The sequence below is a fragment of the Triturus cristatus genome, chromosome 8 (assembly GCF_964204655.1).
Source record: "Triturus cristatus chromosome 8, aTriCri1.1, whole genome shotgun sequence".
In the NCBI taxonomy this organism is placed as follows: domain Eukaryota; kingdom Metazoa; phylum Chordata; class Amphibia; order Caudata; family Salamandridae; genus Triturus; species Triturus cristatus.
The window spans coordinates 1,360,610,881-1,360,637,744 of NC_140591.1; positions in this window are offsets into that span (position 1 = coordinate 1,360,610,881).

Sequence of the window (26,864 nt, forward strand, 5' to 3'; positions counted from 1 at the left end):
GCAATAAAAGTTAAATAAGAGGATATAGGGAGCCACAAAACGTCTCTTTTGATAGATACAGACACAGGGGTAACGAAATTGGTATCAAGTCTATGATGAAAGCAGACTGTATTCCACCAGGCTCTGAAAGTGATTTTATCAGCTTGTTTCCAATTAGAGGTGATTAAGTGAAAAGCTATTGCTAATAATAAATCTACCAGCTTAAAGTGAGAAGGTGACTGAGGCCAATGTGGTGATAAAGGGCCTAGAAAAACATTAGAAGTTGAAAAGGGGACATTTGTTTTAAACATTTTGTTAACTTGAGACCAAACTAATTGCCAAAAACATTTGACAGGAGTGCAGTTCAAAAGCATGTGAAATAAGTCAGCATTTGTGCAAGGGCAGGACCAACAGGTAGGAGTAACATCTGCATTAAAGGAGGATAATTTTGTGGGAGTGAATAAAATACGCTGATAAACAAAAAAGAGGGATTGAGAGGTGTTAGCAGGCCGGGACGTTTTATGGATCTTGAGCCACAGTTTATCCCAAAGAGGGACTGTCCAACAAACCAAAAGATCCTTTTCCCAAGCCAATTCAACCTTTGATTTGCTCCTATCTGAGGAAAGAGACAAACATTTATAGAGAGATGAGGCAGAAGAAGAACTAGATTGTAAGGGGTAAAGCAAGGAGCATCTGGAGGACCGGGTAGAAGTCGACGGTAAGGAAAGAAGATATTGGCAGAGTGCCGGATATAAACGATCATATTGAACTTTACAAGAAGCTGGTAAGGAAAATTGTGTTTGAAGATCTGAAAAGGACAAAGGAGTATTATTTAATACTAATTGTGAGATCCAAACCAAACCCTTGTTTCTCCAAACTTTCCAGTAAACAGAACGATTATTAATACGTAACAGATTATTATGCCAAATGGGCTGCTGATTTAATGAAGAAAAGGAAGGAAAGGAGGAGGATAGCAATGAAGCAAGAATTTTACGGGTGTGAGAGATGACTGTAGTCCGTAATAAATAAATATTTTTAGTAAAGGTGAGAGATTCATTAAAATTAAAGGGTGATAAAAAGTGATTTTCTATAGTCAACCAAATGGGTGGATGTATATTCTGATCCGGAGACAGCCATCGGGAGGATTGTTTTAATGAGAACGCATTATGATATTGTTTGAAATCGGGAAACTTGAGACCGCCAGAAGATTTGTCCTTCTTTAAAGAGGACAAGGCTATTCAAGGTATTTTATTTTTCCAAAGAAATTTCATTAAAAGAGTATCAATTTTTTAAAAATAAAATCCAGGAATACGTACAGGAATCATAGAAATATTATATAGAATTATGGGAGAGAGCATCATCTTGATGGAATCAAGTCGACCCCACCAAGAGAGAAAAAGCAGATGCCAGCGATCAATGGAGTCATATAAAGTCTTAGTTACATGGTCAAAACCAAGTTTAAGTGTTTCTGGAATGTTTGAAGAAAACCACAAACCTAGATATTTTATCTTAGAAGTTTGCCAAGAAAAACCAGTAGAGATGAAATCTTGTTTGAGGCATAGCACATTCAGGGGAAGCACTTGAGATTTATCGGAGTTGAGACGATAGCCAGATAATTGAAAAAAGAGGGGGGAACCCTATCCACTCAAGTGCGTGGAGCATAAAATCCCAACCAATCCTGTCAAATGCTTTCTCAGCATCCAACGCAATGGCAGCTATGGGATAAGGAAGAGAGGAAGCTTTACTAAGAATATTAAAAAAGACTCTGGAATTATCGGAGGATAAACGACCTTTTACAAAACCTGATTGTTCTTCTCCGATTAGATGAGGTAAGATGGGGGCAATATGAGGAGCAAGAATTTTCGCAAAACATTTATAGTCAAGGTTAACTAAGGAGATGGGACGATAATTTTTATAAAAAGAGGGGTCTTTGTTGTCTTTGGGTATGAAACAGATCATGGCTTCCTGAAAGGTGCCAGAAGAAGTGTTGTTTGTAATAAAATAATTGAAAAGTAACAGAAGACGAGGAAGAAGTATATTAGTAAAGTGTGCATCAAATTCAATAGTAAAGCCATCAGGACCCGGGGCTTTTCCCCGTTTTAGTACTGAAATTGCATGTGTGATTTCTGACAGGGTGATATCCCCTTCTAAAGAGGAAAAGTTAATATTGTGAGGTAAAGGAGGAGGAATATTCCGAAAATAAGTGGAAAGATTGACTAAAGTCGGTTGTTGTTCGGGAGTATCTAAAGTTTGATAAAAAGAAACAAACTCCTTTAAAATGTCGGAATCTTTAAATAAAGAAATAACAGCATTGTTCTGTATGGACTCTATTTTAGTCCGGTCTCGTCGTATTTTCAAATAATTTGCCAATAACTTCCCCATTTTATTTTGACTACAATAGTAACAAGCACTACTCTTTAAAAGATAGGTAGAAGCGGCTTCAGTGGAAGATTTATTAAACTTGAATTATGTGTCATTAAGTTTTTTTAATGAAGAATCCGAGTTTGAATGGTAATAAATATATTCAAGTTGTTTAATTTCTGCAAGCATTTGAGAAGTTTTGGCCTGAGAGGATTTCCTCTTGTGAGAGACAAAATGTATAATAAAACCTCTGGCAGCCACTTTAAAGGAATCCAAAACCATAACAGGAGAAGAAGCAGGAACAGAATTGAGAGAAAAGAATTCGGAAGGAAAGGAGTTGAATTGACTTGTAAAGTTGGGGTCAGATAATAAAATATTATTAAAACGCCAACTGCGAGTATGTGGAGTAGAGGGCAACAAATCAAAACCAATGAAAACTGGGGCATGATCTGAAATTAAAATGGAACCAATTTCGGAATGGGAAACTTGTTGGGATAGGGACTTACTAGGATAAAGGTAATCTATGCGAGATTGTGAGTGATGTGAGGGGGAATAAAAGCTATATTCTTGGGTATCAGGATTACAAAGCCTCCAAATATCAACCAAGGCTTTGCGTCGTATAGTGGAAGTAAATTAAGAGTGCATTTTGGTGTTGGAAAATCGAACGGAAGATATGGGGTCAAAAACTTGATTGCAATCACCCCCAAAAATAATATAATCATCGCCCAACAAAAGGAGTTTCTCGGAAATATGGGACCAAAAAGTATTGTCAACTATAACTGGTGCATAGGTATTAAAAAGGACTAAGGGTATTTGATTTATGAGTAATTTAACTATGATCCAACGACCTTCCAGATCACATTCTTGATGAGTAATTGATAACTGATATTTTTTATGACACAAAATAGACACTCCATTTTTTTTGCCTAGGGCTTGAGAAGAAAAAACATTACCTACCCAACCTCTTTTCAGTTTAGATGCTTCAGCGCCAGATAAGTGTGTTTCTTGAATTAAAGCTATATCAGCATTTAATTTAACCAAATGGGTTAATATACGTTGTCTTTTTATAGGGTTGTTCATTCCCTTAACGTTCCATGTAACAACTCTACATGAAACCAGCAAAACTTAACTTGAACATTTAGGATGCAGAAACTAAAAAAGCTAAACAGGTTGCTAGAGAGCTGTTGAAAATCAGAACAAATATGTACTTGAATAGCATTAAGTCGAAGCAATTTCATACGAATAATGAGAAAACTAAATGCATTACTGAAAAAATAGAGCAACAAAAACGGAAATAAGAAAGCCAGGATAAAAATAGATAAGAAGTTGGAATAAAGAGGCTGTCATCAAAAATAAGAAGAAGGAAATACAAAGGGAAGAGAAAGGAGAGATAAGAGGGAAGAAAGGAGGGGAGGGAAGAGGGACAGAAGAAAAGAAAACACTGAATAAGAATACAAAACAGATCAAACATTAAGTGAAGAAGCATACAAATGTCAAAAAGACATACCACAAAAGGACCATGAGAGTGGGGATGGAGGAACCACATAAGAGAAATGACGCACCAAACGGAAAACTCCAAGAGGGCGCGGCAAAGGGAGAACATCCGCCGGGCAAAGGACGAAGCGGGCAGACATCAAAAGGGTCACAAAACTGCACCTGGTAACAAGAAGGAAAACATTAAGAGGGAAATTCAAGATATCACAACTACAGCAAAAACGAAAATAAATATAGACAAGGATAGACAAAACTTCATGAGACAATCAACTTAAATTATAATCGGGGAGAGTCCATAGATTCATCTCTGCAGGAGTTGAGGAATTGCTGAAGAAGTGCAGGATCTTCATAGTTTGTCGTTTTGTTATTGTAAGTCACTTTAACCCCTTCCCCGCTCATGACGGAACCGTTCCGTCATGAGCCACGGTTGGCGTGTGCTCATGACGGAACGGTTCCGTCATGACAATCCTGTTGGCGGCCGCTCCGCCTGCGCGGCGCTGTTTCCCCGCCTGTGCGGGGCGACAACGCAAATGGGCGGAGTCATGACGGAACCGTTCCGTCATGAGCACAGCTCAACTGTGGCTCATGACGGAGCGGCTCCGTCATGAGCACAGGCCCACCGCGCTGCCCCCCTGCCCCCCCCAGCGCTGCAGCGGAATGTCCGCAGCAGCGAAGGGGTTAAAGAGACAAGTATGAAACAGTCCATAACGCGCATTCAGGGAACGAAGAGAAGGTCTCATATCTAGAAAATTTTGCGGTGATCTGCAGTAACTTTACCGTAATCCTGAGCAAAAAAGAGATTAGAACCATGCCATGTGATTTTCCCTTTTTGGTTAGCAGCTTGGATAACTTTGAGTAAGTCCGGATACTCTAGGAAATACAAGATGACGCCTCTGGGTTTCGTCGAAGTGGAAGAGAAGTTGGCAGAACGAGAAAGTTGACCTAAACAGTGTGCTCATTGAATATTCAAGGGAGGAGAACTCAGGAGACCTAGAAGTGTTGGCAGGAAGGATTGGAAGAAAGGTATAGGATTGGAGCCTTCAAGCCCATCCGCAAGACCGTAAATACGTAGTTTATTTTGTCTATTTCGGTTTTCCAAATTTTTGACCTGTTGTTTAAGAGATTGTATTTCTCTATGTATTCCTGGCACCTGGTCAGAGATTACCTGTACTGCGGTCATTTTCCTTTCAAGGACCGCAACTTGCTGGTCAGTATGAGACCAATTATCCTCTAGACGCTGAATATAAGGCTTAAGAGAGCGTATCTCATCAAGGAGAAGTTCCATGGATACAGACAAAGATGTGTTAGTGGGAGACGGAGGATTTGTCTTCACCCGCTTTCCTGATGTGGAAGGTATTTTGGAATTAGGTTTAGTATTTGAGCGAAAAGAACTAGGAGAGGAATTTTTTACTCCAATAGAGTCATTCACTGTGTCGTCCATATTATCCTGCAATACACTAAATGTGTTGATGTCTTCTGGCGGGACGCAGTTATCATTAATATGTTGAGAATTGCTGCGGTTAGAGCGAGCCATCATTACCACAATCGTGAGTGAGGAGGATATTAGCAGGCAAGCGCAAGGTTCCAAAATGGCGTCTCAGAGATGAGTAGAACTAAAATTCAGTTATTGAGTGCCAAAAACAAAATCCTTGCCCAAAATATATTCCTAGAAGATCATTGACGATGAAAAATAAGTAGCAAACTAGGTTAAATTGCAGCAAACATGGCAGGAAGTAATGAAGAGATATAGGCTGCAGAGCTAAAATGGAGTCAGCCTATGCTGAGGGGATAAGTAAAAAGTCCCCATAAAGCCAAAAGATATTAATTGTCTCAAAATGATGCAGGAAATTCAATATCTGAGGGGAACATTTAAATTGCAGTCCTCGTTTAAGCTCTCATTCGTTGTAGAGCGAAGGGGTAAACAAAAGCAAAGCAGACGCGGGACGCACGGTGAGCTGCAGGATCTCAAAATGGTGGCCGCTACTTAATACCGAGCCGCGGCTGATGAGAAACGCTGAAAAAACAAATTAGCTCACCCCGCGCCCCCACTCCGCTAATACTGCATGGAGGAGCATTTCCGCCGCATACATGGGCAGTTTCGCGGCTGAACAAGCACCATGAACGCCCGGAGAAGTCCCGTCACTTCACGGACTCTCGGAGCGTCCCAGAAAGGCAGCCATTCCTTACGACGACTAAACCACGCCCCCGCTTGCACACTTTTCTGGTAAAGAAACTAAACTTACAGAACATTTTCTGTAGTTATGTTGGGAATATGTGGTGCAAAGACAACTGGGCCTCAATAGTTTGATCATAGCAATTTAATTCCCCTGAATTTTCCCTCAAATTATATGTTGCAGTAAGTTTATTTACAGACCTATCTGACTAAAGGGATTACTGTTAGGGTAAAGTTTCTTTTTGCCAGCCCTGCCATACTGAAGATTTTCATCCTGCAGATTAGTTTCTAATCCTGACAGCAAAAATGTAACTAGAAAAGACCACAGGTTTTGCCCTGCCATGGTCCATAATGAGATTGCCATAGAGAATGCTAGATCCTGGTCTCCCATTCTCTATGCACTAACATTAATTCATATGGTGTGGCTGAATGCTAATTTAATACTTTCTATCCTAATATATTTGGATACCAGCTTTGGGAAATATATTATAAAAAATCAAAGGTGAGAAGAACTAGTGACAGAATGCCACAGTCTACAAATGGGTCTGCGGCCTTATACTTTTATTGCTGCTAACCACAGGAGCCTGTCTTTTTCAAATAAATGCATCATTATCCAAGGTTCTTTTTTATAATTTTCCAACTCAATAACTGGTAGTTTTCAAATATTAGGTTAAATTGTGTTAGCTATTTTTCATTCCGTCTCCCTCAAATCAGCCAGTGGCATGCTGCAGTCATATCTAGTACCACAGCTGCAAGCATAAGTCTGTACGTTTCTGTTATGACATGTCATGCTTATTATATGGCAGAAGTCATTGTGGCCAGTGGATATTGGGGATGGAGTTCAGCTGGGCAGCAGTACTAAATCTACACTCCTAGTAGAGTTCTATGTTGCTGTGTTTCACGTTTGGTGTCCCATATTACTTTATGGGGCATAGTTTCAAGAACGTGTGATAACTACTGCAAAATTAGCTTAACGCAACTCTTCACATCACGGTCTATCGTGGGAAAATAACACTGTGTTAATGTGGTATTCTCAACGGTACCACGCGATAGTCCCACGATAACATGCCAAATGACTGTGTAACAATGAACGCAACGCCGGAAAAATGCGAATAACCAATGATAGGCCTGCAATTCCCACGCATCATGCACAAAAATGAAGAATAAAAGCATCAAATAGGCATCTCCTCACAGTCACAATGCACATTGACATGCAGTCTGCATGTAAACAGCGCCAAGGCTGAAACATGCATGGAACACACTGTGAAACCGCATCTCCCCTTCACATTGCAGAGGGACAAGCAACCCCTCCTGCACACAGACGTGTCATGACCATGATCAATCAATTATGAAAGCATGGTCGAATGTTGGGTCAGTGACTCCCACTTTTGTACCTGTTGCCCATGTTGTGGGACTTGAGTCACAGGGGGCATCCCTGCATCATGGTGGCACATATCTGACCCCAAAAGGAGCCTTGTTGTCACCTGTAGGTCACAAATGGCAGCCCAAATGGAATGAATTTAGACACATGTGAAATGCCGAAGAGTGAGATTCCCTACTAACTGTGACACACAGAACTTGCAGTCCGAATACATGACACCCTAAACAGCCTCTCTGCACAGAGGTGACACACCCACCATCCATGAACAAATCATAAAATTGTTAGCAATACATGTTGCACTCACACTTGTCTGAGTGATGTGCCTGTACAGATGAGTGACATGCACTCAGGGAATGTGTTTTTGAAATGCATTTATTTGCACATGATGTGCCTGTGCTCATTTTGTACAGTCCCATGATGGCTAAGGACTGTCACAATGTGACGTGCTCATTTGAAGAAACTGTCAATGATGGTGTTCCTACAGGCTACTCCTGCTGCGGCTGCAGTGGGGTGTGGTCCACCTGCCTCATCTTCATCATCATCGTCTGGTGCATCTGGCACTCAAATTCATGGGGCATTGCTGCATACACATATGTTGTGCAACAAACAACATGCAACGATCATCTTGCATACGATGTCTGGGCTGTACAGGAGCCTTCCACCTGCGACATCCAGGCCCTGAAACTTGACTTCAACATGCCAAATGTGCATTCCAGGATGCCCCTGGTGTGTTTGTGCGCCGCATTGCACTGCCTCTGGGCCTGTGTGTTCGGGCTCGGAGGGGTGTCATCATCCAAGCGCAGAGTGCATGTCCTTGGTCACCCGTGACAGTGCAGAGAGACATGAGTCAATAGTTGGTTCTGCATGATGTGTTGGCAGGCTTACTGTTTCATTGGTGTGTGATATGTGTGACTTTGTGATTCCTGTATGACATGTACTGCTTGTTGCAAATGAGCGGCATCAATGTGTATTACGTAGCCTCACTGTTGCTCCTCCCTCCCCCCGGGCCTATTCACTAGTGTGCAAAGCGCGGTTGCATCACTTGCACCCCTACGGCACACCATTGTCATGCCTGTCTGCGCATGTCCACAAGCCTGACAATGACACAGTGATATTATGCGCTGAAGGTGGGTTGCCACGTGTGCGTAGGTCTATGGTAAGGACAGGGCGGACACAGATTTAGAGTTCATGCCTAGCTGAACTCACCATGCGTTTGTGGGTAGACCTTTGGTTTATGCTGCAGAAATAGCGACACACACAGAGTTGGCATGTCTGACCCCTGACACCGAGCGGGCTTGCGCTCCCTCATATTCTTCTCAGCCAAGTCTGCACTGTGGGGGCATGCTACTTAGTAACATTGTATATTGCGTGACAAGTGGCGCCAACACTACACCAGAGACACACACATTAGTTACTTGGCAAGGCCTAAATTTAACCACAGCCAGAGCCACTTGTGGAATGAGCACACCCCTACGCCGTGCTGTTGTACGGTGGTCCACTCCCTTACGCTCACAGGGGGGTCTGACACAGCCACATGTCCCAGGTCTACACTACTACCTGAGGTGACAAGGTTGCGACTGCTGAACACAGCATAAAGTAATGTGGTATGGCCCAGAGCCCTAATGCATACATAATAGCCACACGGACACACTGAGATAATTGGAGGAACTGGCTATGGGCACGTGCGCCCGGCACCTTTTATTGCCAGGGTCACATGTCCAATGACGCCTTTGCTGGATGGGTGTTGGGTAGTGTAAGCCACCCCTCAGGGGTTGTTTGGTGCTGGCAACAACTACAACAGTGATCAGACAATCAGAAGTTTGAAGTTCAAACAGCAAGGGTCCATGACTTCAGCTGCACAGAGATAGTGGCCCCGGAGGCACTGCGGCCGGCACAGGCAAACCGCCATGGGACAGTGACTTGCGATGCACTGTGGTAGGGCCACGAGAGCTGAGCGAGTCCTCGTTGATGTTCAAGGAGAATGCTGTGTAGTGTTACGGGGGACAGTGGAAGGTGTACATCCAGGGCATGATGCAGAGGGTAGAGCGAGCAGAAACAGGCAATAAGGAGGAGTTGAATTCTACAGTCTCCTTTTTCCCACCATGTCATTATCAGCTACATGATGATGAAGACAACTTTCTGTGCGAGATAACACTTTCACACTCCCTCTTCTCAACTTCACCACTTCGCAGCTATAGCGTTAGAAGCCAGTCCGTCAGCTCGCGGCTCTCTACCTTTACGAGCTAGTACGCTGCTGTGCCTGTACCTCTGCGAGCTACTACGCTGCTGTTCCTTTGGGAGCGGACGGCTCGTAGTACTGCGTCTGTGAGTCGACCGGACGGGCCGCAGTTGTCCCTCTGCGAGCCTGGGTGCAAACTGTTCATAAGTCACACTACATAAGCATTGAAAAGGGATTTTGTGATTCAGTCCGTCAGCTGGTATCTGCCCGAGGCATTTCTAAAAACATACTGGAGTTCTTTCTGTGAGAGATACCCTTTTCACGCTACCTCTCCCTACATCAGCAAGTAAAACACCCTCTTCCCACATTACCAACATACCCCCAACAACATTCTTCAGCCCAGAATTGTCCCTGTGCGGTTGGACAAAGAAGAATCTTAGTCATGTATAGATTTACATATAAAACATTTTATTTAAACAAAACAACAACAAATAAAACTGAAGGGAGTCTGGTGCTGTGGTCGCTGCCACAAAGTTGGGGTTACTGTCATTCAGGACTCAAGACACAGTTCCACATGTGGGATCGGCTTGTATTGAACAGGGTTAGTAGCACCACGTGTCGTGCCTTGTGTTGTACAGGGTTTTTGGCACCACGTGTCACCGGCTTTGCATATGGAAATATGCCAGACTGATCAAAGGGAGTCTGATGCTGTGGTCGCTGCTACGAAGTTGGGGTCACTGCCATTCAGGACTCAGGACACAGTTGCACATGTGCGATCGGCTTGTGTTGAACAGGGTTAGTGGCACCACGTGTTGCGGCTTGTGTTGAACAGGTTTAGTGGCACCATGTGTCAAAAATTCATATTGTGAGCTCTGTTGCCCGCAGTGTAGACTGTTATTGAGTGGTTGTTTGCGCTTGAAGATGAAATTGTTGATTGTACTAAAGTTATAACTGATATCAAAAAGTTATTGAAGCAAGGATACTAAAAGGATATTATGTAGAGTTTAGGCCTGTGATATTACTTGCCTAGTGGACTCTGTAATTAATGAATCAAGATTTAATTTTAATTGTGAGCCCTGCTGACCACAGTGTAGGCGTATCATGAAAAGATGAAATATGTATAGAATGCACTGTCAAAGTGTATGAGGTTGTGATGCTGCTTGGTGCAGTGAGAGCTATGTCTCTTGCCTACTGTGTCATCTGCAATCGCGACTGTATCTGAATTGTGAGTTCTGCTGACCGCAGTGTAGGCCAGAGGTAGCGGTGAGCAAGGGCCCACAGCCACATGCATAGGTTGGTGGTCGCAGCCACGGACTTGGGGTCACTGCCATTCAAGGCTCAGGACACAGTTACACATGTGGGATCGGCTTGTGTTGAACAGGGTTAGTGGCACCACGTGTTGCCGGCCTTGCACATGGAAATATGCTTAAATGATCAAAGGGAGTATGCTGCTGTGGTCGCTGCCACAGACTTGGGGTCACTGCCATTCAGGACTCAGGACACAGTTACACATGTGGGATTGGCTTGTGTTGAACAGGGTTAGTGGCACCACATGTCGCCGGCCTTGCATTTGGAAATATGCCTAACTGATCAAAGGGAGTATGCTGCTGTGGTCGCTGCCACGGACTTGGGGTCACTGCCATTCAGGACTCAGGACAGTTACACATGTGGGATCGGCTTGTGTTGAACAGGGTTAGTGGCACCATGTGTCGCGCCTTGTGTTGTACAGGGTTAGTGGCACCACGTGTCACCGGCCTTGCATATGGAAATATGCCTAACTAATCAGAGGGAGTCTGGTGCTGTGGTCGCTGCCATGGACTTGGGGTCACTGCCATTCAGGACTCAGGACACAGCTCCACATGTCGGATCATTCGGCTTGTGCTGAACAGGGTTAGTGGCACCATGTGTCGCCGGCTTGTGTTGAACAGGGTTAGTGGCACCATGTGTTGCGGCTTGCGTTGACTTCTGCCTGAATAAGTCCACGTGGTGATGACTTGTGGTGCAGTGAGTTAGTGGCACCTGAAGCACTCAGCGTGTGCGCACCCTGCGATGATGCATGGTCCGGGCGGGCCTCACTGGTAGCAATGTCTTTACATGCATTGAAAGAATCTTCATAGCAGTCAAAATCTCCAAGTAATTCCATTTCAGTGCTCCAAGGTTCGAAGAGTTGGAGAAGAGCTAAATAGAAAAATTAATTTCCTGTGATTAATCAAATTTCCTTTGGCATTCTTTAAGAAACATCCATCAGCTCAAACTACAGCATATTTCCCTTCATTTATTTTTTCTGTAACATTTTTTATAAAACTATAATGTTGCAGTATTTCATATAGATATATGTTTTCCAGGTATGGACTTCTATTTGGATAGTATGCGAGGAACAGTAATTGAGTTATCTACAACATATTGTATGTCCATATTTGCATTCCACATCTTCAAAATTATTGGATTGTAATCATTAATGTACTTTGATTCTTCTGTTCTTTTTATAGAAGTATTTTTGGGTGATTTTTGAGTGATAGTATGCCTCACTGCTGACATAAAACTGTTCACCCTTCCTTGTGATGACTAATGGTGCACTGAGTTAGTAGTACCTTTGGCGCTCAGCGTGTACGTACCCTGCGATGATGCGTTGTCCGGGAGGGCTGCACTCGGACCAATGTCTTTTGTCTATTGAATTCTGCCTCAGTAAGGCGACGTGTTGATGTCTTGTGGTGCACTGAGTTAGTAGTACCTTTGGCGCTCAGCGTGTACGTACCCTGTGATGACGCGTTGTCTGGGAGGGCCGCACTCGGACCAATGTCTTTTGTCTATTGAATCCTGCCCTAGTAAGGCCACGTGGCGATGATTTGTGGTGCACAGAGTGAGTGGCATCTGAAGTACTCAGCGTGCGTGCACCCTGCGATGATGCGTGGTCCGAGAGGGCTGCACTGGGAGCAATGTATCTTGCATACTGCACTGCGTCATCTGCAATCGCTGCAATCGCTACTCCATCTGAATTTTGAGGCTTGCTGTCCGCAGTGTAGATTGAAGGCAGTAGTCTGTACAGATGGTGCTGTGCTGCTGGGTTCGCAGGGGGCCTGTGTCGAGGAGACCCGTGGTCATGGTGGCAGCCTCATGGCAAGGTGAGGATCGCTGCTCTGGCACAGTCGTTGGTCTTCACAGTTCACAAGTGAACCACGCCCAGAGCCCCGGCCTATTTATTCACACTCCTACGCCGAAGTGGCGTACGTTGGACCAGCCCACTCGCTTACGCTTATGCTTACAGGGGGAGACGATACAGCTACATGACTGAGATCGTCCCTAGTGTTTGATGTAACATGGTTGGGTCCACTGTCCACAACACTACAAGCACCAGTAGTATTTGTGCACATGAAGAGGTGTGTGTTTTTGCATGTGTCCAGCACATCACCGCTACACTTTGCATTGTGTGCATTGTTATTCATGGGTGAATTGCTTCCTTCACATATAGTTTGTTCACACCTGTCCCAATATTCAGCTACCGTGTGGCTGAGGGGCCATGCTGTTTTCGGAAAGTTCGCTGTCTTGGTCTGCGCTGTCTCGGTGGTAGAGGGGGGGGGGGTCCTGGGGGTTGTGGCATTCTTGGGTGTCGGAGCTGCTTGATCAGTAGGTCTATGGCATGTGTTGGTCTTCAGATGTGGCTCTGGGCTGGGCTCCCTTTCATACTGTATGTACTTGTTTAATATTTAAAAAACAAGAAGACATTAAATAATAAATAAAAAAATACAAAAACAATTTTTAGGATATTAAAGTTACAAAACATCACATTTTTTTTCAAAATTACTGAGAAATACATAGGCTTTATGAACATTATAATTAGCATTTCAAAAACCTTTGATATTCACTGAAAAAACCATAGGCTTCAGGCATGTTATAGATGGAAATTAGCATTTAAAAAACCTTAGAAATTCAATCGTACTCATCACTTGACAGCGGGCAAAAAAAAAAAACAATCAGAAAGATTGTTAAAAAAACCCAACATGCTATTCTCTCAGTAAAATACCAGAAAATACAAATCACACATATATGAAATGCTTACGGCTAACACAATTTTATAACTTTAACTTATAAAAACTGTAAATGTTCCCGCTTTAAAATACTCACCGAATCAATGACCACCAAAAAGCCCTTAATTCAAACATATACCTTTCCTTGAGGCCAAATGGTATTTTTTCACTCCTTTTTTATGTAAATTGTCCAATGGCAGTCTTATTAAATTATAATAATAAATTCCTCAGAGAGTGAATTATCTTCCTAAAACTTTGACTTTAAAAATATTAGGTAGGAATTTTGTAATTCCCTAGGCAAACGTTGTTTGAAAACCAACTGGGAATCATTACAAAGTGTCCAGCCTTTGTCACATTTTAGATAGGCAGTGTAATGTCCAGATGTGGTGGAAGGACCATCATGGAAAATGTTAGCAATTGCTACAAAAGTCCTCCCTGATATTGATAGTTGTGCAGCTACAAATTGCTTTATTAAAGTATCCCATTTTCTTCCGTCAGCTGTACAACGTTGCATCATTAAAATTATGTATTTGCCATATTTTGTTAAAAATAATGTGGACAACATTTCTGATTTACATTGGCTACACTCCATGTTTTGATTTGCAGCTTTAACTAATTTATTGAAAGACACTGATTTACAGTCTGGTAATGTTAAATACAGAAATCTCTCAGTGTCTACATTGGAGCTACATGTATACATGCAATTTTCACAATAATGTTCCCATTTGTAAGAAAGTCCAAGAATATTTTCGATTTCTACACCTTCATTTTCAAAAATGGTAAGCATATACATTAAAAATTCCTGAGCATCTTGTTGGATATTTAGTGAAAATTGTGTAAACCAGAACACACATCCAAAAGATTACGAACATCTGAAACAGATTGTATTTTACTTGTGTCTGTTGTCATTTTTTCAAAAACAGAATGCAACAGAGAACAAAATCTTTGTTGGCGATTCTGCATAATTTGTTCTTGCAAACCTTCAAGATAAAAAACAACATTGACCACTACATTAGCATAGCAGTTGACACCTGAACTATTTTCAAACTGATAACCAAAAACCTCTTCAACAGTGTCCAATTTCTTTTTACTTGCAATCACAACATTATCTTGTGCTATTCCCTTCTCAACAGCTTCAGAACAGATACTGTCAAACCTTCTTTTGCGACCAACCACACGCTTTTCAAATATAGGATATTGACCTAAATTTGGAGCATACACCCTTCTTAACCTATTATACTCTTTTACACAGTTTGCATCTGCAGTAACCTTTGTCTCATTAAAATCAATCAAAAACAAACCAGATAATGTTCTGACTCGCGACAAAGCAACATATGCCATACCCTCTTTAAATACAGTAGATCCAATGTTCACCAATGCACTGTCTACACTTAATCCTTGAGATTTATGAATAGTCACTGCATATGCCAGAGAAAATGGAAATTGTTTCCTACGGACATATAAATCTTTAACAAGCAAAAAACGAACTGAACAACGACCAATTTCTTTAACTTCTTCAATCTGATCAAATTTAATTTTTAAAAATTCAATTCCTTCTTTTTTCTGATAATTAACAAAATCTACCATTTCGCCATTAACTAACCCTTTTTCTACATCCAAATTTCGCCTTAAAATTACCAGACAGTTTACACACGCATACAGTGTCCCGTCAAAATAATAGTAATTCCTTCATGCTCTATTTTATCGATGGCTTCCATTTTTATAATTTCTTCATTTTCCAGTTTCAATAGTTCTTCGTTGAATATGGAACACTCTCGCAGAGTTGGCATTAAAAAGATCACTGATTTATTTTCAGCAATTTTCATGTACACTTTTGCAGGAAGTACGTTTTCATTTGGAAAGACATTGCAAAGTAATCGACTTTCCAAAGCTTGTTTGCCATGTTTTGTAAGAATTCCAATTCTTATATCTTGAAGAATACTTCCATATTCAGCATCATTTGCCTGTCGCATATTTGTTGTCAGTTCTTTGTATTAAAAATTAATCCAAATGTTCACATTACCAACACTACCAAGAGACTTTCTGGTATCTTCATGTTCAAGTGTTTTAAATACCGGTTGTCCTTTTACCGGAGTGAGTTGCAATAGATCTCCAAAAACTATGACGTGTTTTCCTCCAAATAACAAGTCATACTCTGTTTTAAGAATTTGTTGCATTCTTAAATGCACAAAGGCAAGCATCAAGTTTGAGACCATGCTCACCTCATCAATAATTAGGGGTGGGCGGAATTTGCGAAAGTGACTTTCGCAAATTATCGCGAAAATGTAAAAAATCTCCGCAAACACGCGGAAATATCGCGAAGATGCAGAAGTTTTTTTCCCGCCCGTTCGCGGTATTTTCTGCGTGGTTGCGGCTCGCCAACTTACCCATGCGGTTGCTCGTTGGCGCGGCCATCTTGTTTTCACTCTTCTCGCGGTGCATGATCGCGAGAAGAAAGACATGATCGCGCGACCAATGACATTACTGCGGGCACGAACTGTTGCGAGACAGCGCAAATGGCTACCAACAATCCAACATCTCGTGGAGAACGTGACCGGATCGGGAAAACTTGTTGGCGAACGCGAGGATTCAGGTAAGGCGATCGCGCGCGCGTGAGAATGTATTATTTTACAGCGCGAGCAAGAAACAAATTATCGCTAAGCTGCGGAATGCAGAAATTTTAAAATTTTCGCGCTCTCCGCAGGACAAGAAAATGTCAAATTATCGCAATTTCCGCGAGCGGAACGGAAATTTAGCCCAGGCCTATCAATAATGAGAATTTTCGTTTTCTTCAAGACTCTTGAAACTTCACAACAAGCTTCTCCAGATAGCTTGTGGTATTCCAATTTGTTCTCATGCTCTACTGGTAGCATTAGTAAACGATGTAAAGTAATTCCTTTAATGTTATGTGCTGCCAACCCAGTTGGAGCAGTGACAACACAAGACAAATGCGACTCAGTTGTTTTTTGCAGATAACTTGTAATTACTTTAATTAAGAAACTTTTTCCTGTTCCAGCTTGACCACTCACATGCATTCGGATAGGTTGAAATGATGTACATGAGCACCCTTTCTTTTCATGAAGTAATCCATGGTCAATCTGCTCTTTCACTTGTTGATATATTTGTTTCTGTTCAACATTTAGTTGTTCTTCCAAGTTTCCTAACTGTATTACATCTTCTTGAGCTTGATACATTTGCTGTTTCCACCTCATTCATGGCAGTTGCTGCTTCATTTTCAACAGTTGGTTGTCCTAGTGGATCTTGACTCAGTGCAGCAGAACTTTGACTGTCTAGAGAACTGTCTCTAGCAATCTCAGCTGCAATTGCAGCTTCTTGATCAATTTCATCATTCAACATTTTCACATAATTTGCAAAAGCACTGCATTGTATGCTATCTTTACAAGCATTAAATGAATCTTCATAGCTCCGAAAATCTCCAAGTAATTCCAGTTCTGAACGCCATGGTTTGAACATTTGCAAAAGGGCTAAATAGTAAAATTCCCTTTTATCAGCAGTGTCGCAACTCAGTTTCCTGTGATTAATTAAATTTCCTTTCCTCTGTTTCACCAGTCATCCTTCAGAACCAATAACTGCATATTTTCCATCATTGATGTTCTCTGTAGTATTCCGTTTAAAAGTGTAGTTTTGCAGCACTTCATATAGACACATGCTCTCAAGATGATGACTTCTGTTCGGGTAATATGTGTCCAACATATTCGTTTTCAAAATACCTGTACTTTCTGGTTCTTTTTCTGCTAAATATTCAATTACTTGAACAGATTTCAGTACCCGATTTCGCAGTCCTGCAAGACCTAGACTCACCCAAATGATTCTTCTACTTTTTGAATATAGACTTGCAGATGATAACCGATCTGAACATTCATATGCTCCAATTACACGATGCGATAACATCTTGAAACTGAGACTGTATAATTTCTTACTTAGAGTCTTCTCGTGAGAAATCTCTTCCCACATTTCTTTCAATTCCATCTCTTCTGATTTAGTAATGTAGGACGTTACATACCGAGCAACAGCAATGGAATTGTCCGCAACATACTGAATATCCATGTTAGCATTCCACATGTATAAAATAACTGGATTGTAGTCATTTATGTATTTTGATTCTTCACTTCTTTTTAAGTTGTAGGTATTTTTCGGAGACTTTCTTGTGATAGTATGTCGCACAGCTGACATAAAACTGTTCACTCTTCCTTTGGATAATACAGGACGTGGAAATCCAAAACGACATTTGGTATAGAACTTATCCTTTGACTTGTACTTTCGTCGACAGTATTTTCCACATTGATGGCTTTGGAATCGTAAGACTTGGGGCCATATGTAGGTAAATTACATTTACGGATTCTTAAATACCGAATTTTACCGATTCGGTATTTATGAATCGGTAAATGTAATGTAGGTAAAATATTACCGAATCGGTAAGTGTCGGTATTTTAGAGTCGGTATTTACCGATTCGGTAATGGCAACTGGCTTCCCATTCATTCCTATGGGCCTGGAGGCCCATAGGAATGAATGGGAAGCCAGTTGCCATTACCGAATCGGTAAATACCGAATCGGTAATGGGGGAGGCATCATCATGGGTGGCAGGGTGTCACATTGACACCCTGTTGCACCCCTGATTCGTCCATGTGTGCACATGTGGCGCACATACATGCCCTAAGGGCATGTATGTCTGCCACATTGCACACTTCAAAGTGCACAAAAATGCTTTTTTACAGCTATTCGTCATTTACCATCAACTTTTAGTTGGTGGTAAATAACGAATCCCCACACCAATGACACACTCCCCCTACATCTCATTTCAGGATTCGGTATTTACCGAATCGGTAAAATTACCGAATCGGTAATTTTACCGATTCGGTAAATTACCGAATCCTGAAATGTGCCCCCTACATACCAAAAGCCTAAATACCGGTCGGTAACGGGATATTTACCGAAAATCAGCCGTTACCGACCGGTATTAGGCTTCCTACATATGGCCCTTGGTGTTTTAAGCTTTTATGTTCTTAGCTATTGGGTACAGCACATGTGGCATAATCTTCAATGAAAGACAAAACAGTTTCATCTGAATCTGTTCCAAATTTGGGGGCGTTCTTGATCCATAACAACATATATATATGAGGAGCACCTCTTGCTTGATACTCCTTTCTCCAAAAGAAATCCACAACTTCTCCAAGAGGAGGATTCTTTTTATTGCAGATGAAAGACATCATAGCTTCAAATCTATGATTGAAATATCTGCATAAATTAACAGGATCCAATGAGCACAATTCTCCAGGTGTCTTGTATTCAATATTTTTTATATTGCAATTTGCCTCTCGAAGAAATTCAAGCAAATCATCCCAAGCATACTCAGCACAGCATAGTGTAACAAACCATGTAGGAGTTCCCAAGTTACGTAGCATACATTTCAGTTCTCCATGACAACGGTACCAATATTCATTAGTCCCTCGCTGACATGCCATCAGATTAATCAACTGAGATTCTAAATGATCATCTCTCTGATGCACTTTATCCATAAAATCCTTAGCAGTTACATTTTGCAGATGCATACCAGTTTTTAAAATGTGATTTACTGCATATGAAAGTCCAGACAAGTCACTTTCAAACAGAAGATGAAACATATAAGGGATACATTGTCGAAATCTTGGATCTTCCTTATATAATCTTGTTGTCTGAAATTCAGATGCAGGAATCTGCACAGGACGTTCATCATATCGTCCACCTTTTCCTGTTTGAAACAACTGCGGGAAACAACGAGCTTCCAAACTCTCTTCCCATACACTCATGGGACTTCCTGTTGCTTTTTTCATTTGGAACAACTCCATTGTATTCCCCATCACCTCTTTAGAATGAAGTGGATGTACACTGTAATGTTCATAGATTTCTTCACATCTGGACATGTCCACTTTTTCAATTTGTCCACTTAATGTTTCAGTATCTTCTGCTAAATCTATTTCTTCTGCTTCTACAAGCACATTTCTATAGTACTCATTATTTTTTAACAGATACAATGATGCCTTTTACACTTTTTTAACATCCACTAACTCTTGCCAGATTTTCTTATTCTTAGTAGGAACACCATTAACTAGGATGACTAGTGGCTAATTCTCTGCATGGTCTACACCAATAGTTTCAATATTTTTCCTTAAGTCTAACGGTAAATACACATCTCTTCCTTTCAATCCTCTTTGCAACTCTGATGGAGGTAATTTACCTGTTTTAGGCTCCATACGAACAATTGCCTGAAACGGGTAAACACATTGAATGAGAATAGACTCATACGTACTTAAATCTATCAGCTCTGGAGTAATAGCAACCAACTCTAGATTATTATGAACTGCTCTAGCAGGCATTTTATTCTCATCTAATTTGTTATAACAATAATTGCAAATACGCTGCTCAGATCCCAAATCAAAACAATCCTCTACCAGCAAATGAGTTGCAAATTTCATCCACTTATCATTATCTTCTATTTCACTTTTTAAATACAGATTGACACCCCTAGTATAATTTTTATAGTGAGTTCGCCGACAACAAATACAAGAAACATTTGGTCTTTCACCTGAAATTACCTTAAACTTTGTGATTTCATCCTCAAAATTTTTTGTAATCACAGGTTCTACATTGTCTTCAACATTTTCTTCTACTAATGTCACAGTTTCTCTTGCTGTGGACCAAAGTAACAAAACTCAATATCCTCACAAACCTTCTTCACATCTGGTACTGAGCCACGTAAAAGAGCACTGTTCAACTCATTTAACTTTAGTGCTGGATTTTTGCATAATGCAATCTTCTCACTAACTTCCGCATTTGACTATGATGTACTACCAGCATCCTGAAATGGTGAAAAACACTTTCCCAAACTTTCCTAGAAAGACAAGTAAGAGAATGACCTTGCAAACCAGTATTTTTTCTCACTCTGCAAGGGTCTAGTCCTTGCAACACCTTAATCTTTTGTTTAACACTTTTTTTAGTATATGCTTGTAAAAAAACTACATAATTTATCAATAGATTCCTGTCGTACACTACAACTACTACTGCAATCCCATATATACACAGGGTGTTTAGGACGTCTCCCTAGAACTTCATCAGCTATCACTTCCTCTGCATTTCTTTCAACCATTTTTTCTTTCTCAATAGGACAACCATTTCTTACTTCGTAACCTCTACCACTGGTATCAACTGCAAACAGCACTTTTTTGCTCTGTAAATAACTCTCTTCATTAAAGAAAGGCTCTAAACTGGAACTGTGTTTCCATTCTCCCAAAAAAATATCACAATTTTTTTTCTATTAATTACTCTTTTCCTCCTACTTTTGACCTTCATTAAATTGATTGGTTTATCTAGTGTTCGAATTCTGTTTAATACTAAAATGAATAGTTTCCTTTTTACTTCTAAAGACTTTTCAACAATGTTTTCAATATGCTTCTTCTTTTTATAAAACAGAGCTCTCTTTTATATTTCTTCACATCTTTCAGCAAATTATGTACTACTCTCTTGTAAAATATTTTTTTTCGTAATTCCTTATACTGATTTTGCCTTCTTTTAGAACACTTTGTCTCCTTTGACTGAATATTAGTTTTTTTGCTTTTCCTCCTATTTTTTATTTTTTTTTCTAGTTGAAACATTCACAGTGGATACAGCGTTCTGTACATTCTGTTTCCTCCTACACATATTTTTCATAAATTGCTTTGTGATATTACCAGAAGATTTTTTCTTTTTAGCCACATTATCTTGTACATTCAATACTTGTGGTTGACTTTTCTTCAAGTAATTCTCCTGTCTCTGTTATTTTGTTTTTCATTTTTTTTCAGGCATGATTTCTCTATTTTAACGTCGAAAAACAGTATCTGTAAAAAAGAATCACAAATAAAAGTTTATTAATAACTTTCAAATTCATACTATTCTTTTACTGTAAAAACACATTTTATATAAAAACTGACTAAGAAACTATAGCCATGAAGCACAAGTGTGACGATGGTTAAAACACTACAAGCATAGTGCATACTACTTTGAAACAGTTTATGCCCTAAAGCCTACCTCACTAAAAGAGTACTTGCTAACTGACTGAATGATTACAATACTATTAGGAAACACACTGGGTGTGTGACAGGGTATTTCCTAGAAGTGTATGAATACTGACATGATTATTGATGGTGTGAAAGACAATTGTGAAGGTGATTAGAGACCTACATCCATACTGGACACATGTTTCAATCCATTCATATGTGAAGGCTTGTCTCACTCCAATACTATTTGGATACTTATTAAATGATTAGAGTACTGCAAGAAGAATGCCTGGGTGAGTTTATAAGTGTTCAGGTTTTGGCACAGTGAATGGATTACTCCATGGTGCTGAATGGGTCACTAGAGGACTCCAAGAGGAGTGACAAAGTATTTGCTAGAAGTGTATGAATACTGACTAGGGAATTGAAGGTGTAAAACACAAGTGTGTAGGTGGTTAGAGGACTGCATGCATAGTGGATAGGCCTTTGAAGCAATTCATGTACTAAGGCCTGGCTCACTGCATGAGTACTTGGGTACTGACTGAATGATTAGAGTACTTCAAAGAGAGTGCCTGGGTGAATTTATAAGTGTTTGGGTTTTGGCGCACTGAATGGATTAGTACATGGTGCTGAATGGGTCACTGGAGGAGTACAAGGGGAGTGATAGGATGTATGCTGCACTATATGTATACTGAGTGGGGAATTAAATATGTGAAAGACAAGTGTGTAGGTGGTTAGAAGACTGCATGCATACTGGATAGACGTTTGAAGCAATTCATGTGCTAAGGGCTGGCTCACTGCAGGAGTACTTGGATACTGACTGAAGCACTGCAAGGAGACTACCTGGGTGAATTTATAAGTGGTTGCCTTTCAGTGCAGTGAATGGATTAGTACATGGTGCTGAATGGGTCACTGGAGTAGTATAAGGAGAGTGAGAGAGTATTTGCAGGAACTGTATGAATACTGTCTGGGATATTGAAGGTTTGAAAGACAAGTATGTAGGTGGCTAGAGACCTACATGCATAATGGATTTTGGATTCTACTGCAGTGAATAGGTTAGTACTTACTGCCAAATGAGTCAGTGGAGGTGTGCAATTAAAGTGACAGAGTGTTTATTGCAGTTTATAGATACTGACAGAGAAATTGAACGTCTCAAAGGCAATTGTGTTGGTACTTACAGGCCTCCATGCATACTGGAAACACATTTGAATCAATCCATGTGCTAAGGCCTGCTTCACTCCATTAGTACTTATGTACTGACTGAATGATTAGACTATTGCAAGAAGCGTAACTAGGTGAATTTACAAGTGTTTGAGTTTTGGCGTAGTGAATGCATTACTACATGGTGCTGAATAAGTCACTGGAACACTGCAAGGGGAGTGACAGGATGTTTGCTGAAATTACATGGATACTGACTGGGGAATTGAAGCTGCTAAGGACAAGTGTATAGTATGTTAGAAGACTGCATGCATACTGCATAGACATTTGTAGCCCTCTATGTGGTAATGCATGGTTCACTACATGAGTACCTGGAAACTGACTGAATCATTAGACAACTGCTAGAAGAGTGCCTGGGTAAAACTGTTAAGTTTTTCAATTTTGGCACAGTAAAAAGATTAGTACATGGTACTGGATCAGTCACTGGATGAGTGCAAGATGAGTGACAAGATGTTTATTGAAGTATATAGAAACTGACTAGTTAATTAAGGAAGTGAAAGACAAATGTGTAGGTGACTAGAGGCCTGTATGCATACTGCATAGGGGTTTCAAGCAGTCCATGTTGTAAGGCCTGGCTCACTGCATGAGCACTTGGATAGTGACTGAAAGATAAGAGTACTAAAAAGAGAGTGCCTGAGTGAATCTATAAGTGTTTGGTTTTTGGCAAAGTGAATGATCTAGTATATGCTACTGAATGGGTCACTAGAGGAGTACATGGGGAATAACAGAGTGTTTGCTTGAAGTGTATGAATACTGACTGTGGAATTAATGGTGTGAAAGAGAAGTGTGTAGATGGTTAGAGGACTGCATGCATAGTGGATAAGCATTTGAATCAATGCATGTGCTAAGGCCTGCCTCACTTAGTTACTACTTGAATATTAACTGAATGTTTACAGTATTGCAAGGACCCTTCCTGGGTGATTATATAAGCAATAACTGCCTTCTAATTCTAACAAAACCTGAGAACAGGAAATGTTTTAAGCAGTTATGCATATTCAAACATATGAAGTACCCAAATGCTTTTCTCACAGTGGTTCCCAAATGCACACAGACTCACAGTGTGATTCTATACAAGCAACACTATCCCTAGGAGTTTACCAAAACTCATTCACTACTATGGAAGGGGTAAGGGAACTGCACACAATCTACATATTTCAGGACTCCACTTTAGTGTCAATGCCTGACTCATTTAATCAAAGCATAAGCAAAGACTGGCTTCTAATGCTACTAAAACTTGACAACAATACAGGTTTTAAAACAGTTATCTGTCAGCAAATACACGATGTTACCAAATCCTTGTTTCACAATCCTTACCCAAATGCACACAGACTCACAGTGTTATTTTAGGCAAGCAACACTTTCATAGGAGTTTACCAAAACTCATTCAGTAGAGTAGAAGGCGTGAAAGTACTGTACACAATCTACATATTTAAGAACTGCACTTTAGTGTCAAAGCTTGACTCATTTTATCAATCCATCAGCAAACACTGGCTTCTAATGCTACTAAAACTTGACAACATGACAGGTTTTAAAACAGTTATCTGTCAGCAAATACATGATGTTACCAAATTCGTCCCTCACAGTGGTTCCCAAATGCACACAGACTCACAGTTTGATTCTAGACAAGCAACACTATTCCTAGGAGTTTACCAAAACTCATTAACTACTGTGCAAGGGGTAAGGGGACTACACACAATCTACATATTTAAGTACTGCACTTTAGTGTCAAAGCCTAACTCATTTTATCAAAGCATAAGAAAAGACTAGCTTCTAATGCTACTAAAACTTGACAACATGGTAGGTTTTAAAACAGTTATCTGTTTGCAAATACATGATGTTCCCAAATGCTTCTCTCACAGCGGTTTTCAAATGCACACAGACTCACAGTGTGATTCTATACAAGCAACACTATCCCTAGGAGTTTACCAAAACTCATTCACTAGTATGGAAAGGGTAAGGGGACTGCACACAATCTACATATTTCAGGACTCCACTTTAGTGTCAATGCCTGACTCATTTAATCAAAGCATAAGCCATGACTGGCTTCTAATGCTACTAAAACTTGACAACATGACAGGTTTTAAAACACTTATCTGTCGGCAAATACATAATGTTAGCAAGTGCTTCTCTCACAATCCTTACCCAAATGAACAGAGACTCACAGTGTGATTTTAGACAAGCAACACTATCCTAGGAGTTTACCAAAACTCATTCACTAGTCTAGAAGAGGTAAGGGTACTGCACACAATCTACATATTTAAGTACTGCACTTTAGTGTCAAAGCCTGACTCATTTTATCAATGCATATTCAAAGACTGGCTTCTAATGCTACTAAAACTTGACAACATGACAAGTTGTAAAAAAGTTATCTCTCAGCAAATACATCATGTTACCAAATGCTTCTCTCACAGTGGTTCCCAAATGCACACTAACTCACAATGTGATTCTAGACAAGCAACACTATCTCTAGGAGTTTACCAAAACACATTCACTACTGTGGAAAGGGTAAAGGGACTGCACACAATCTACATATGTAAGTACTGCACTTTGTTGTCAAAGCCTGACTAATTTTATCAATGTATAAGCAAAGACTGGCTTCTAATGCTACTAAAACTTAACAACTTGACAGGTTTTAAAACAGTTATCTGTCAGCAAATACATGATGTTACCAAATGCTTCTCTCACAGTGGTTCTCAAATGCACACAGACTCCCAGTGTGATTCTAGACAAACAACACTATCCCTAGGAGTTTACAAAAACACATTTCTTAATCTACGAGTACTACATTTTAGTGTTCAAACATGACTCATTTTGCAAATTTATAAACAATGACTGATTTCTAATTGTACCAAAATATAAAAACAGCACAGTTATCTGTCTGCAAACACATGAAAAACACACATGCTTATCACAGAATGGTTTCTACATGCACACCTACTGTCAATAAGATTGTAGACAAAAAAAAGTACTCCCTACACTTTAGCAGGAGAAATAAATTAGTCTGATTAAAATCAAAATAGGCTACATACATCCCCTCACAATTAAATAACTCACCTTTCAAGTTGTTTCGTAGATTAAGAAGTATATCAATCACACACCAGATATTAGTCACACACCAGATTTTCTTATACAGAATCTCTGCACTGTGCACCTCTCAGCAAAACCAAAGAATGGCAAAGTTTCCCTCTCATTTTCCATACATATACATGTAAACATCAAATCACATTCCTTCCCACATAAATTCAAAAGCAAACACACATTTCTATTGGTTAAACATTTCAACCCTTTCCAAATTACATAAATTTGAACCCTAACCCCAATCTGCCTTCTGTCTGTTACCATAGCAACAGGTCTTTGAACACTGAACTGAGCACACAGGTCACAAGTTCAGCACACAATGTTGCTAATCAAAACAGCAAGTGTGCTTGACTTTTCAACATATCAGCTTATCATATATAATGTTCCTTTCACACACTTTTTGTTAACCAATAAGAATAATGCGTTTAAAAAACAGAAACATGCACCCTACCTTTCAGTGTAGAACGTTGTCAAACAACCAATGATTTCTTGTCTTTTTTCAAAACTGCATCTTAGCCACCATTTTAGAAAAATCTTACTTTTCAAACTGCCATTTCATTTACAGAGACCATCTGAGTGCATCCAGACCTCCCTTCAAGATGCTTAGAGTATGGATTGTGGGACACAGCTATATTTTCTGGAGCCAAAGGTATGCAGAAAACAAAGGCATTCACAAAGACCTAGGTTTGCCAAATGTAGACATTAAATGGATTGGACAGAGAGGTTTAAAGCGGCACCAATTGATGCCATTGGTAAAATCCTTTATGCATATCAAACAACCTGACCTCATAATAGTGCACTGTGATGGCAATGACCTAGGCACTTTGACTGGGGTAGGTCTGGAAATGATAATGAAGGACACCTTTGCAGAATTGTTTTCACTTTTTCCCAAAACTGCCTTTGTGTATTCTAACATATGCCAAAGGCAGAAGTGGAACTGGTCCAAAC